The following is a 15,960-nucleotide window of genomic DNA, read 5'->3' as shown; positions in this document are numbered from 1 at the left end:
TGGTCGTGAAAGAAAAGCGTTGTGTCTAACTCAAATTCGTTACTGCAGTATATCGCGAAATTTTGATGACTATCCAGAAAAGAACTGCTCATCTTTCAGTACTCGGCCAAAAGAGCGGTACTTGAGCGTGATGCCGAAAGCAAATATTTTGCATTATATAGCGTTACCAAGGCGGATTTAAAGTGGTGGCGAAGGCTGGGCCGAAAAATGGTTTAGCGCGACTGCAGCACAACCAGAGGATGGGGGGCAAAACACTCATATAAAGAAATGATAAAGCTACAAAATTGGAATGTAATCTGCCAATAGAAAAGAAAAAATATATTAGCACCTTGTTTTATGAAAGAGGTAAGTCATTTTATTAAAACCTGGCAAATTTTGTATTTTTGCAACACTCTTGACCTACCCCCTATTCATGAGTGTGCGGTGCATTACAGCGCGTCTTTGCAGGCCTTGTTTCGATACCCGGCTAACCCGGCCACAGTGCATCATGCATGCTTCGCCAGTGTCTGGAAGTGTTGCTGCCTTTCTATGCTGCCCCTCCTTTACCAGTCACTTTCATTGCGTTCCCAATTGCACATTAACAAGGCCATAACTAGCAGGAACTCGAGCACATTTGACTGGCAAAGGTTGGGGCGCGCTGAAAGGCAGCAACCTTCGAGAGGTACGGGCTCGAAAACGCGGATTCTACAGAAAGACCGCTTTATAATTCGCGCCAAAAGCATACGTATGCGTGACGTCATTCTACGTCACCTTTGCGTAGTTTGCCCCCCAATATCCAGGGGGCGCTGGAGTGCCCACGAGCCGCCATTTTTTGGACCAATGGGCGTCTATGGAGCATTCGCTACCAGTGTACATCTACCTTGGCGTTACTGCGTCAAGGAATAAAATTGCCGCGAGCTTGGCGCACGGTGCCGGTCCTCCTCTATTGTATTTGCCGGCACCCATCAATATGAACAACTCGAATTAGGAACAGTTTTGCTGAGGACCAAACTTTTTGCATGTATTTACGCCTCGTTATTAAGAAAACTCGCTGCCTGGCCTTTAGACAGGGTGAAAATGCACGGAGCCTATTGGGACCCGAGTATTTTGTAGCCATAGCTGCATTACGGTAGCATTTCGAGCCTTCAGCGTGGCGGCACGGTCACAGTCACGTGGCTGGTCCCGTGGAGGGGAGCACCTGCCAGCAGAGCGGTGCCGTAGCTGGTCACGTAGTTCGTCACGCTGTTGGTCACGTGACCAGCCACGTGGTTGGTCACGTGGTGCGGAGCAGCTGCTGCTGCCGGCGGTGCGGCGTGCCGACGAAACCAAGCTGCAGCAGCGGTGCGCATGCGCCGTGTCAAATGGGACGGAGCTGCGAAAAACTCACTTTGCAATTCAACTCAGTAAGTTCCACTTAGCCAGCTGTAGCTATCGCGTCACTCCAGGTTTACCCAGTCCTAAACCACCGCCAATTTTTTGCCCCGTTAATACGGAAAGCGATGATAACAAAATCACGAGTGCCTCTACCAGATGTTCCACCCCATACAGTTTGTGTGCAGAACACCAGCGAAAGGCAGGCGCATGTGCAAATGCCAGAGTAGTCGTCTTTCTGCGTGTGCATTGCTTCATGCTTTGCAGTGGTAAGGTGCCAGGTCGACACACCTTACCATTTGCCACATTAGATGAATGTTTGTGAAAAAGAATTATCCGTATTCTTCGTTGAAAACTACATTTCATTTAGCAGTTGTCAGCCGAGTGAGCACAGAGTTTTTTCAATGTGAACAGTTGCAGTAGGAGATACTTTGACCGTGGCCTCCGCGATCAGCTCCGGCGGCGCGCCGTTGCTCCAGCCATTCCATTCGCACGGAGAGAGCGTAATCGAAAAAAGCGGTGTGACTGCTCCTCTCGCCGCACCGTGGCGCGCGCAACCCAAGGCTCGCTTTCCCTGATGCGGACGGGCGCAGAGGACAAAAACGCAGTTTTCGTAGTCTGTGTGCGACGCGCCCTAGAAAATTATCGCACAGCACAAGTAGCTGACTGGTGCAATTAGGCAATTACTTTTTTAAATTATGACGCAGACTTAGGACCGGGGTGAGGCAGATCGTCATGAGAGCGTTCGTTTCACAACACGCAGGCAATTTTCTTTATTTCTGTAGCCGTGCATGGTTTCAAAACGCGGAACATTTTACAGTTGAGCGGAGAGGATTATTTTATTTCTGCAGTAATTTTACATATTAGTTTAGAACCTGAAATTACTTTTGATATATAGAGAACAAGGAGTTCTGTCAGTTTTCCTCTAGAAATGGTACAGATGTGATTTGTACTTACGTGCGTGTAATATATTTAGCTTTGAATGCTTGCAGATGACACTGAATTTATTGTCTCACTCAAATGTTGGGCTTCCTTTTTGTGGATGGCTCTTTTGTGACGTGTTCAAGTGTATCGTATTATACCCCAATCCTGCTACAGCCTCGAAAGGGGCTAGCAGTATCCCCAAATAAATAAAAGCCTGCAATGCATAAGGTTTTTTACGTCGTGTATGGTTGGAACTGAGGCGAATTTAGTCTCGTTTTTTTTTCTTTCGTGCGCGGCAAGTAAAAAAGAGGGTTTAAAGCGCCGAAGCTACAGCTTGGTAGGAGGACAGATAAAGCCGTTTGAGGATAAATGACATTTTATTCACAAAGACAAAATCGGAGCCATATTTTTCGGCATCCGTTTTTACATTGTGTTTGTTTTAAACACGGAGCAGTTTCCTGTGCAGTGGCTTGCAGGCCAGCTTTTTGCGGTAAGCAGCCCTGTCTGTCACAGTAGCGCCGGCGTTGGCTAAGAGTGGCCTCATGAACTTATCAAATACTACAGATAGTGTGCTTGCGGCGTGGTCATCCCTTGCTGGGCAAACGAAAAGAGGGCACTGCTCTAGTCGAGGCAATAACAGTTCAGCCAGCTGCTGACGCAGGTTGCTCTTTTTTATATGCGGCAGGGAAATGTCAACAGCCTTCTTAACGGTCACAAGGACAGTGACAAATTCTGACTTTGGGAATGTTAGCCCACCCCTTGATTACAGGTCAATAAGCCCCATCAGCACAGGACTGGGTCCATCCGACTGGTGCAGGAGAGAGCAGAAGCTGCTTGTTCTCCGCTCCTCAACTGCTCTCGCCACGAACCCTGCTATAAAAGCGATGCTGGCATTTGCTATGGTTGATGGGGGCCGCTGCACTGAAATAAAACGTACCCATATTAGTGTATGGAGCTAGACATTCTGCACTGTATTCCCATTTGTGAGAGCACAAAAAAAAACAGCTTTTGGCACTAACCTATAAAAAAGTTCCGCAGATATGGTTTCCAGTTCGGTCTCGCTTTTCCATTAGGCTGGCGAGGGGCGTCTGCAATTGGACCTCCACTTTCCGTGTCTGGCCAGCGCCGCTAGACGCCGCATGGATTGGAGAATTCGCGAATAGAAACAGGAGTAGCTAATTAAATTTTATTGCACAAGCAAAGTGTTTAAATATTCATTCTTTACACGTAATGTGGCATACTTGAATCTGTTTTCTCCCTGACTGATATTTAGGAGTTTATTCTGAGATTGCGCGTGATTTCTTGTAATCTGTTTCTATGAACATGTCGAACTGTCGCGCCGTTGTACGACTGCATAGTTCCACTGTGGTAACTTTTTCCTTTCCTTTCTTGTGATGCTTTGTAAATACAGGTCTGCCGCAACTGCTTTAATAGGAGTTCGAAGTATTGTAAATGTATAAATCAAATATATCTCAGACAGACAGACACTCGTGTCATTCTGACCAAGAACCATTCCTTTTAATGTTCTGCCGTGAATTATATACTGCCAGAACGGTCACATCTGTGGGAACTGGGCGAGTGAAACGTACATAGCGCATATCTCGGAGCGTATCAATGGTCCAGGCGCGCTCAGTGCTTAGCAGGACGACGTCTATCTGACATGTGCCACAGGCATTTGCTCAAGCCTGATGTTGTGGGTGTCAGTGCATGCCGGTATTTGCCTGTCAACTGGTAGAGGTTCCGCTATGCGTCGCGGACCACACCATTTGCATGGCCGGTGCGGTAAACCGGGAAACTTCATTGGTACGTGTAGGGGTTTGTAGTGCTGTAGCTTCATTCGTAGTGGTCTTTGCCTCTGAATTGTCTTAAATTTTATGGAAGTTTTCTTTGGCCTTGTTACGGTCAGTGAATGTATGCGTTTATTCTTTGTCGTGGCTGTCAATCATGATAAGGATCGTGTTCAGTGTAGTTCTGAGTGTGTCGCATGTGCTGTGCGCCATCTTGGAAATTCGCTTCGCAGGAGAAGCTGTTGTAAAAGGAAGTGTCCTGTATGTTACCTCTATACTATGTTTAAAAGTTGTGCCCGGCTTGGGGCTAGATGTCATTGCCGAAGTCATCACGATGGTTGCTGGAGGTGTTAGGTGTCGTTCTTTCCTGAAGAACCGCATCACAACCAGCAGGCGAGATCATCAGCAGCGCCAGCCAGATTGTCCATGGTCTAACGATGGGAGCACACCAAGGAGAGCCGCTCATCTGCGTCATTGAATGTATCGGATAAATTAACCATCCACTTCACATATCGCGTGCAAAGGCTTTGCTTCTGAGCTACACAGTGCTGCTTGTGCAAATGTCAGTGGCACAATTATACGCACGGGGAATATTTCACTCCCCCCGATTTTTGCGGCGACATTGGTGCTACTAGACCTCCAGGTTTGCAAAATTTTTGAAAGCTTGTAGCTCATTGTTCATGAAGCGCGTAATAAGCTGCCGCACACGCTGCCTTCGAAGCGCCTCAAATGCGTTCAGTTCTAGATGCAGCTCGTTTGCCCGCTACGCTGACTTTGCTCACTGAATGCCGCAAAGCGGAAAGCATGTCTTAACGCTAGGCAACGCGCCCGTACGAAAGACAAAAGTGACAAAAGAACAAACACGTGGTCGATATCATAGTCCGATAGACAAATCATTACATCGAACACATCGCCGCTCTGTTCCATTGAAAATGCGGCTTTTGTTACAAGTTTGTGGCCCACGGCGCAGGGGTGTGGAGCGGCCGCGTGGCAGCGCTCTTATCTCGCAGCGCTTGCTCCGAGGGTTTGATGGCGATTGCCTCTCTTTCGGCTAGCCGAGAGAGAAGAAGCCACGCTGGCTTCCTGGAAGTTCAGTGCAGTGTTCGCGTTGTCGCTTTCTTCGCAACAAATCAGCAGTATGGCGCTTGCAAATACCCACAGCTTTCAAGCGTCTGTGGCAAGCGGCCCGTCCATTGGGTGGTTGGCGAACGCACCTCGCCATTCGCCGCATATTGCATCCATTTCAGCTAATGGTAAATAAGGGCCGCTCGCCAACCACCCAATGACCGGGTCGATTGCCATAGACGCTTGAAAGCCGTGCGTATATCTGACTGACCGGTGACATAGCACCGAACGGGCGCGCAATAGATAAAGGAAATTGAACAGCTTTAAGAACACGGTCCCAGTTTTGTGTTCTGCACAGTGCGACACCCGTTCTTTTTTTCTTTTGGTCCTTCCCCCGTTTTTCCATGTCCCTAGCCATAGCCTACGCGAATATACCACTTGCTTTTTTTCTTAGCTCCACATCGGCACTAAATTAATGCAGTTGTGTTCAGTGCACTGTGCTGCCATTGTCAAAAACTTGGACAGTACCGCGGCCACGGCAGGAGCGCGCGCACTGCTGGTGTCATTCGACGGTTCCAACATATTTCGCCGTGTAAAAAGGAAATTTGATCTATGCCTTGCACTTTTGTTGATAGCAGGGCCTCGTGAGAGCTGGAGCGTCCACCACACCTTTATGCGACTGCTGCATGCTCAACCGGCGCCATCCTCGTATTGAGAGACAGAGAGATTTCGAAGTATTGTTGTGCGGAAATTTTAAGATACACTGACTTTTTTGGGCGACATTAGGCTGGTTCTCATGCTGGCATCAGCGCAGAGTACCGTTCTGCAGGGAATGCCTTTGATCGCAACCAGATGCGATGCATCGCAGCGTGACTACGGACTGCTCCAAGCTGCATACTTTTTAAAATGCAATAAGCCGTGTGATACCCCGAGAAAGGCAGCTCAGCTGTTGCCGGCCGTGATATCAGAGCGCATGAAAGAAGGGAATCCGCATAAGCCTTCATCAGGTTTAAGCCGTCATAATCGACTCCCTCCAGATGACTAACGTAACCACATACGCATCCGTTCATTATGCGTGTGCGTGCTTAATTCTTGCGTTCGTTTCGTGAAAAAATAAGTATTTGCTATTCCTTGGACAAGCTCACGAGGCCTGCTCACTGCAAAAAGCGACGAATTTGAGAATCTTGTTCGTGTGCTACCACCTCAGAAACGAGAAATTCTCCCGCGGTGGCTCAGTGGTTATGGCGCTCGACTGCTGATCCAAAGACGCGAGTCTGATCTCAGCCGCGGCGGTCCAATTTCAATGGAGGCGAAATTATAGACGCTCGTTCACTGTGCGATGTCAGTGCATGTTAAAAAACCCCAGGTGGTTGAAATTTCCGGAGCCTTTCACTAGAGCATTCCTCTTAGCCTTAGTTGCATTGGGACGTTAAACCCCAATAAACTAAACGAGTTCATCATAACAAAAAAAGCAGCTTTAACCAGGTGACCAAATGTTTGCGGCTTCGAAACGTGACTGAAATTTATGCAATTTCTTTATTCGCGTGAAATTGAGACATACACTGCCGTTTAATTGAGAATACTATCCCACTTTTCAATTTTCGTTCCAGATATCCACGTGTGGCAGGAGATTTTCGAAAAGCGTGCAGAGGTTTTCTGGCCACGATGCTGGCACCGGCTTTTCCGCCGAACGGCAGCCTTAAATATATAACTTTCAAAAACTCATCGATGCCCTAGCTTTCACGGCACCCTGCTATGAGCAAGGGCACGAGGCCTAGATTGAGATCCCCATCACTTGGCATCTTAATGTAGGAACCTTCGAACGCCGACAATAGGACTCCCGTGCCTGCCACAGCAGCAGCGCTCATGAAACATTGCGCTCTACAAAATGGCGTTTCATAAGTACCGCTATGAAGCTGGAAAAAAGCAAATGGTAAGCTCACGGAGATCATGACCAAAACAAACGCAAACCGCAGGTGAGGAACATAAAAAGTGGGCATCCTAGATTGCGAAACACGAAGTTAACGGAGGTAAGCAAGCTACAACAGGAAAGCCGCATTCACTTCCGCGAAGCCAGCGTGGCTCTCTCTTTCTTGGCCACTCGAAAGAGACTATCACCCTTATCCTCTGTAACCTATGATCAAGGGGGCTTTGGTGACGAGAGCGTCACCTTTCATCACCACAGCCACTCCGCACGTCGGCGCGGTGATATTCAAACTTGTGTTAAATGGTGTAAGTATTTATGTCCACTCATTTCTAAGCCTCACACTCTACGACTCGCTTCCTCCAGATGTCTTCATCGGATATGTCACGGTTGGACGCTACTCGCTTTGCTGGAACTCCACTCATCGTTAAAATTACACCACACTATGCACTCGAATCCCGATTCTCTTCCACTGCAGAGCTCGTAGAAATATATGCATTATATTAAACGGTATCAAGCACCAACTTAGCAGCGTTCAAGTAGCGCCTCCCGCGCATTTGGACCTTTTTCTACTGCTGATTCGATCAAATAACATCATCGGCTGTACCAGGACTTCTCCTTCGAGTTCCCCTTTGACATGCTCAAACCTTTTCCTCGTGATCTTGAGATTTGCTTGGATCCCAGGGTCTGTGAGCGCCTTGAGATGCTGTGTGTTCGTTTTCAACCCTTCAAATCCAGTTGCCACGGTAGAACATTGGTCTTGACACGTTTTGCATTCATAAGGTGGTATTAGAAGACTGTGCTGTTTCGCACAGACGACGCGAGGTCCAGGGTAACAAGGCAGCGTCTATAGTAGAACGTTCCTGCTGGCTAGTTCGTTCATTGCAGAAAAAAGGTTAGTACTGCTCAAATTAGACTCGACAGAACAGGAACAAACACGACAGCACATGCGCAGACCTCCAACTGTTTATTCGAGACCGAAAGGCAAACGCTATATAAGGGATGAACCTATGCGCATAACCATCACTGTCATTCACACAAGTCCTGATTGAAATCTAGATAACATTGATGAAATTGTAACGTTGCAGGAGGGCTGATAAACCACAGCACTCAGTCAGCATGTCCCCAGACACTCCATGTCAAGAAAATTATAAAAAATGTAAGGAACCTAACATTCAACCTGAGTAAAGAGGGTGGAAAATACGCAAAGTGACAATGCAGGTGGTCCAGCAGACAGGAGTTAAAAACTATGAAAACGCGCCAAAATCATGGTGTGACATATGGTAAAACCGGCATGAGAGCATGGATATAGCAAAGAACACGACTAAAGGTGAAAATTAAAACCAGGTAAAAGAGTAGCGTGAGGTATGTAAAACAAGCATGACATGGACGGCAACAAAGAATAAGTGTAAAGGTGAGCATAAACCCTGGTGAAACTACTTTTCCGGCCTTAAATGTATATACATCTCAGAAAAAAATTAGGAAAGAAATGAAAGAATTATATGTGGTCTTCTAAAAGCGTGATTTCAGTCAGTGAAAGCGAAATAGACGGAGTGCTGACACATTTTTCACCCCTTTTGTACAATGTGATAGGCTTCCATCACCTCCCTTTCCGTCTTATCTCTCGATTTAAACAAAGTGTTAGTCTTGCGCAAAACTGGCTTGCAAGGCATTTTATTCTTGCCCTTACCCTTCCCTTTACAGTTCTTACAATGATGTGCCAGATGACCTCCCATATTGTTTTTCACTGCCAAGTTATGTTCGCGTGCCCGTTCATTGAAACACCTACCAGTCTGCCCAATGTAAACTCTAGTGCATGTGAGGGGAATTTTGTAAAGAAGGCCCGAATTGCACTTTGTGAACTTCTTTTCGTGATTGATATAACATTGCGGCCTGGTTCTCTTTTCTGTTGACATCAAAGGGCAGACGCTGCTAAGCTTAATCGGTGGCGAAAAAAATCATCCTGAAACTATATCGGTTCGCCACTTTTTTGATGTTGTGGGATACGCGGTGTATGTAAGGCATCACCTGCAGTTGCTTTTTCTTGTCTTTTTCATTCTTTTTACGGCCTTTAGGCTACTGTAATAGGCTTTCACACACTGCGGTGAAGAAGTGGGTCGGATAACCAGCTGTGCGAAAACGTTGAGCGTCGAAAACGTTAACCCAGTACGGGCCTCTCACGCCCTACCAGGGCAACACGAAAACGATCTTTGTAAAACGTGCAGGGAGAGGGGCACCCTCGACCACATAGTATCGGAATGCGCCAACTCCACAGGAGGAGTGGAGGCCTTGCTCTGACGACATGCCACTGATTCGCCACGCTTCGCAACAGCTGCGGGCATTGAGCCGATGGTGCTCACACGCGCTGCAACTATCGAACCAAGGGACTCGCTGCGCCTCGCCACAGCTGCGTAAGCGGAGCCGACGGCACTCTCACGACTTCCTGAAACCGCGTCACGTGCCGTTCGCTATATAAACGTGTGTGGCGTGTGCTTACCTTCACACAGTTACGGATGAGCAACGTGCCGGAACTAGTGCTTTGGGGATGTACCGTCGCCGTCTAAGCCAAACGATTGATATGCAATAAAGTTTAATCAAAGCTAAGCCATGTTTAACCATGCTTAACAGAGCTTTCGGTCACCTTACTAGGTTCACCCGGGTTGAACCACAGATAATTTTGTTTTTTTGCAAAGGACCTGTCGGATTACGTGCGTCAGATTTCGGCAGACTCGTTGAAAGTGTATAGCGTCAGAGTTTCCATTTTATTGTGACCTACGATGAATTCAAATATTCTGCATGACGCGCTTGGTATTTACTTGCCTGATAAGCTGATATCTATGATGGCCTTGCTTTTATTCGGGTATTGTGGTTGATGCATCAGGAGTTATGGCTTTTCTGCGGAAAGCTGGAGTGCGACTTGTGTAAGTAGTCTGCTATAGTGCATATGCCTCGAAGGAGGGTTGTTTTAACGCCAACTCTAGGTCCGGCTTCACACCATAAATAATGTCGTCAGCGTAGAAGACGTGAGGAAGGTTGCGGATTGTGGACTGCTGCCTGGATATTGCTGTCATACAGAGATTAAAAAGGGTCTGAGATATACTCTGTCCCTGGAATGTTGCAGAGGTAGCGTAGACGGATTTGTTTGGTTTATAGGATTTAACGCCTCAAAGCGGCTTGAGGCACGCCATATCGCAGTGCTTCGGATAATTTGGACCACCTGCAGTTGGTTAACGTGCACTGACATCGCACAGTGCTAGGCCCACATGCATCTCCCCTCCATCGAAATGCGTTCGCCTCCGCCGGGATTGAACCAGCATGGTTGGGATAAGCAGCCAAGCACCCCAATCACTGAGCTACCGCGGCTGCTTTGGGGTTGAAGAAGCAGAGAGACTGTGTACCCTTGACGTCTGCTGTCCTATATTTGAATAAACCGTGCGGTGGTGGCTCAGTTGTTATAGTTATCGAGTACTAAGTCGAGAACTATAACCATTGAGCCACCACGGCGTGGTTTAATCAACTATAGCTCTCGGGTACTGAGCCGACCCGCTGCGTTGGCTCAGTGGTAAGGCGGTTGCCTATTGCGCGGTGCTAGGTTAAAAAGAAAGTGCATTAGAAATGCTTCATGTTCAGTGTCCTGAAAGGAGACAGTTTTCGTGTTAGCAATAACTAGGCTTACTCATAAACCGGCTGACGTAGAGCACTTGTTAGCTTGCATTATTTAACGTATGTGGTTCTCTTCGCTCTTCCAAGGCAGCTGACTGACTGATTACGGCGTCTCCCGCATCTGTATACTCCCCCCTTTTTTCCCCTTTTTCCTTCTTCCTCTGAAACCCTACCTATCCTTCTCTCTATCTGCGCGCCGGCAGTGGTGGTGGTGCTTTAACACCAGTCACAGGCCCGTGCATTTTCCTTTCCTCTTCCCCTTTCATCCACTTACTACTACTACTACTCTTCTTTTACTCGGTTTACGTTTTTTCTAATGTTAATCAAGTTCTATGATATATAAAACAATAAATTCACAATGATCAACGCAATTGTTCACGCTACACATTCTTTTTCTCCGGTTGTCGTCATTCTTTGTTTTGGTTGTCACCGCCTTAGCAATACCCAAAAGTCAACTTCATGACCAGGCTCACGGTGAGGCATTTCAGTGGGTACTGTCCGGCCAGATTTGATCTGTACCATGCAGACTGCCACCAGGGTGCATCAAAGCTTCAAGTTATCAGCGCTACCAATCAGCAGGCGGAGCAATGCGTCGCAGCTACGAAACTGCCATGGGCTCAAATATAAACGGTCCTGTCTTCAGAGGTCTCAACAGCAGCTGTGGCCGTCACATTGTGGCACGATATGTTTTAGTATCTGCTTACGTGGTATTCGCTTCCTTGGCTCCCGCCAGAACAATGTTTCTTGCTCTTAGGTGCGAATATAGGCGACAAATTTCATAGGCACGGTATTTCCTCACTAACTGAGATGCAATTTCTCATATCTAAACGGCTTCATGTCAGCTGGCAAAATCTATGTTGTGGTTGGCAACCATGATCACTTCCTGTCGTTCCTTTCACTTTAATATGCATGCACATTTTCAATCCGACTCATAATGGGCCTTTTTTTCGGCTTTATGTCGATGATTCAGTCGGAAAAAGGAGTATGGCACATTACTTTTTGGCAGTTGGCAGGATTTAATTTCAATAAAAGACTTTTGGCGTTCTTATGACGGTTAAGGCATCTCGTATAAATTGAAATCAACACGGGAAAGCTTCTTTACCACCCCCTTTGTAACAATCACCTGCGTTGTAAACAAGTGTTCGACAGTTGGTCTTTAAAATTAATTTCCTCTTGAGTTTACAGACACTACGCAGCACTCCACAGGTTACGGCTAAAAGACGAGAAATCTTGTGATTTGAGGACACTATGTAGAGTCTTCATATTAACGTGATCAAATATGCTACGTTAGACAAATACATTTACTGCTTTTGTGAATATCACGAGCTGCACACAAATTTTCCTTCATGCACTAGAAGCTAATACAATTAGTTGTTTCAGGCAGACTAAGTGTAATTCTCTTAAATACACAACTGTAATATGATGTGCACTACGTTTTTTCTGTGCCGCTTTAATGGAACATCCAGCAGGCTGAGTGAACTTTTGCCTGAGAGGGTGAACAGGTTTACTGCTCGAAAAGCCTGGTGTGGGTCTACTGCTCTGAACCTTTCTAGATACAACCACAAGAACATAGATTGATCTGACGTCCTAAAGAAGCACAGTATTCTTAACCATGTCAAGGAACTCAAACTGCACCCCTTAAGTGCATTATGTAAACCGGCATTCTGCCTCAGGGCCTGCTTGGGCGCCTAGCACGCATAATAAATACTGGTGTGATGAAGGAACACTGTGAGTTTGCAGAAGGAGAGAGATGCAGCGCTTCAGTGAAAAGCGGATATTTTAGCCCGATACTAAACCCGCCTACATACTACTCTTCTTAGGGGTCGGGTGGTAAAAAGGAGATAGTGGAGAGAGTAGAAGCCACTATATGAAAGGGGTAGCTATAGACGAATACTTCTTAACTGGTGGTGGTGGTGGTGAAAAACATTTACCAACCATTAAATGGATACAGAGAGCTGATTGGGTAAGGGTCCTATTGGCCCTTCCCCTCACAATATTAGCTAGAGCCCCTATTCCTGGGCCCCATTGGCTACCAATGACGCCCGCGTCTGTTGAACCAAGGCGTTTTGGGCGTTAAGGTCGTGACAGCCGAGCAGGGCCGCCTCCCAATCCTCTCTGGTGGGGTTTGGTTTGAGGGGGAGGCGGCGAACAGATGGGTTTGATTGGCCACCTCCATAGAGGGAGAAACAGAGGCAGAAAGAATGATTTGCTAGAGCGCAAAGGTCTCTGTGGACTTCGACCACTGTCAGATCCTACACTCTAAAAAAAGGATGTGATCTTAGTATTTTTTTTTTGAGGGGGGGAGGGGTAAGTCACTTGTCGCTGAGCTGACATCATATTTGGTGCAAGATTGCGCTATTGCTTGGAGACTAAGTATTTATGCTATTGCACATAGTGTAATGTTGCGCTTCTAATAGCCTAAACTTGCACTGCAATGAGAAAAGCAACTTTAAGGCAGCTTAGTATAACTTTACGCCTTTCTAAGAGGGGCAAGTATTAGTCTGAAGATAGCATAAACATAACCTGACATGAACGGTGCAACTTTGCAGCTTTAGCAGGTAAATTTATGCTATGTTTATATGTGAAAAGTTACTCTCTTAAAGACTAAACTTACACTGACATAAATAGAGCAAAGTTGGCAGCCCTGTGTTGCAAGTGTTTACCCTTAGGTGGTGCATTATGTTACCCTTCTAGGGGTACAAATTTATGCGCTATTATAAAGGGTATCAATGCGCTATCTTGTAGTATATATATAAATACTGTCCATACGGGACTACTATTACCCTTCTGTAGCGTGAACCTGCCCACTGTATGCAGGAATAAAGTTGACCCATATGGTGTAAGCTGTAGTCTTTCTGGAAGTGCAGGCAGTGTTGAAATATCAAAGCTTTCATGTGAGATGGGCTATGTCATATTGTGCTCAGGCGCAGGTGCTACTGCCGAATGCATACAACGCATTCCACAAACAGAGAAACAAATATACCGTCTAATTTATTTTGCCACATGCTACACCATATTACAGCAATGGCCCTGGCAGTCTTCTCCTTACAGGTGGGGCAGTGTGCACCATCTAATTGACCTACACCGAGAAGAAAACGTGTAATAAGTTTTACAACTACAAAGCTTAGTATGACAAGACCATTGTCTTAGTTATTTAGTTCATGTCTAAACATGTAATCTGCACAAAAGGCAGCAATAAATTGAGATGCATGAGAACAATGCCTTAAGTGAAGGCTTCTAACTGCTTATTATTAAAAACCAAGATAAAAAATATGCATAGAAAAAGCAAAACACGTGCCAAATGACAGATACTTAATCGCTCGCAAATGTTCACATTATCACAAGCAGACTGACTTCTCAGGAAAAAATTCATGCTGTGCCCAACGAAACAAAAAACCACTAAGAAATCAGAAAAAATCCAGAATATGGTTCCCAGCTGCAGGGTGAAACTGTAGGCATTCCAGATGCCGGTCTAATATCATGGTCGTGTAAAGAGAAAGACATCTATGAAATGGAAGCTAGTAAAATGTGAAAAAATAAAATGCAATTGCGTTCCTCATGTGTTTAGTTTTCCGTATTTTTCTTTGCTTTCATTTATAAATCAGTCTTACTTCCTCACCTGCACTTCTACCCTTGTTTGCTGCTTTTCCATTCCATCATCTATGAATTTTCATTTCTTCTTTGGGAATCTGTCTTCCCAGTGGTCTCATTTCTGGAGTGGCTAAGGTTTGATGCAGCCCTTGGCTTTGTATGGCTCTGGTCTCTGATGCCATTAGATGTTTTGTAGTCCATGGTGTCAAATAAAAGGAAAGTGTAGGTGATTAACTTAATGTTAGCGAGTAATTTCCCCAGCTGTAATTTTTAGCATGTTCTGTTTTCCCTGCATACATTACCTGGGAATTTATTTCCTATTAGTAAACAGCAGGAAGCTTGTGCCTGTGATGACATTTCTAGGTTCATTCTATTGTCACTGCCTTTTGAAACAGTTCAAATTTCTTGAGAAAGGCTTGGACGTGACAAAAAGACTATGCACTGTAAATTATAATAAGGAAGTGGGTGCACTACTCCTTTGTCAAGTCAATCTAAGGCTTTTGGATGCATCTCCTAACATCAGCTGATGTGGAAATAAGGCGTTTGTATTTGTTTGTATTTTAGGGTACCACTAATGGAAAAGAAAGAAAAGATACGGGTTTTCTGCTGCTTTATAAGTAATTTTCTTTAATCGATTTATTAATCTAAGTACTATAATATCCCACTGATAAGCACAACACATAAAAAAAAACATTCCCCTATATGCACCTTAGTTTCGGGGACTGTTAGCTCCCTTAATAAGTTTGTCAAACGGGCCCCTCATTTCATTTAACTTATCTGCTAATATATATATATATATATATATATATATATATATATATATATATATATATATATATATATATATATATATATATATATATATATATATATTGGAATATTCAATCCACATTCACAATGCACCTCAGGTGCCAAATTATTCTTTCTCTAGTTTTTTGCTTTTAAGCGTTCCAAGTATTAGTGGTGAAGATCACGCATTTATCAGCGAGGAGGCGCGATCAGTTTCGCCAGCGTCCTTTAGTCACAGATCAAAAGGATCATTACAAGGGGGAGCGCGTGTCCACAGATGACCCAGGCCTACCTGATCTGGCTAGGCGAAGCCAGGATAGCTTTTAACTATTGTCCTCAAAATACCCCGGCAACCCCGCTTTCGGGAGAGGGCCATCTTCGAGAGGGAAGGGGGTGCGGGCTGCATACTTTGCTGTACAGCGTCTTCCCGCAGGGGGAGCAGAGCTGGTTTTAAAGAGATAAAGAAAAAGGTGTATGTTTTCCTAAACAGACTAACGACGTCCACGTGGGTGTTAGGAGAGTGCATCTTTAGTCCATGCGTCTTCAGATAGCATAAATCGTGAGGATGCACCCTTTTTCTTAGAGTGTACATACCTGATTCAAAAGCAGTCATGTTTGCGGGTTGCCTTATTACTGATATACTGATATTACCAGAATTTCTGCTGACAAGGAACATTCTCTGGCTGCAGTTTTTTATTTAACGAATGCTTTCGACACTACAAATTATGAGATTAATTTTTTAAACTTAACGCACTAAGTGTACGTGGCCGAGCACTTGCTCCTCTTCGCAACTTTCAGCTAGTTGAATTTGCTAACCGTTTTTCAGACCAAAGAATCTTATAGCAAAGTGCTCTGCAGGGCTCACTT

At 45.5% G+C, this 15,960-nt stretch overlaps 1 pseudogene; it reads right to left on the bottom strand.

Moving 5' to 3' along the window:
* Positions 1 to 2,713: 2,713 nt before the first annotated feature.
* On the bottom strand, positions 2,714 to 15,706 carry LOC144123945 (uncharacterized; annotated as a pseudogene).
* Between the last annotated feature and the right edge of the window lie 254 nt (positions 15,707 to 15,960).

The sequence above is a fragment of the Amblyomma americanum genome, chromosome 3, assembly GCF_052857255.1.
Source record: "Amblyomma americanum isolate KBUSLIRL-KWMA chromosome 3, ASM5285725v1, whole genome shotgun sequence".
Taxonomy (NCBI): domain Eukaryota; kingdom Metazoa; phylum Arthropoda; class Arachnida; order Ixodida; family Ixodidae; genus Amblyomma; species Amblyomma americanum.
This window is presented reverse-complemented; position numbering and strand designations above follow the sequence as displayed.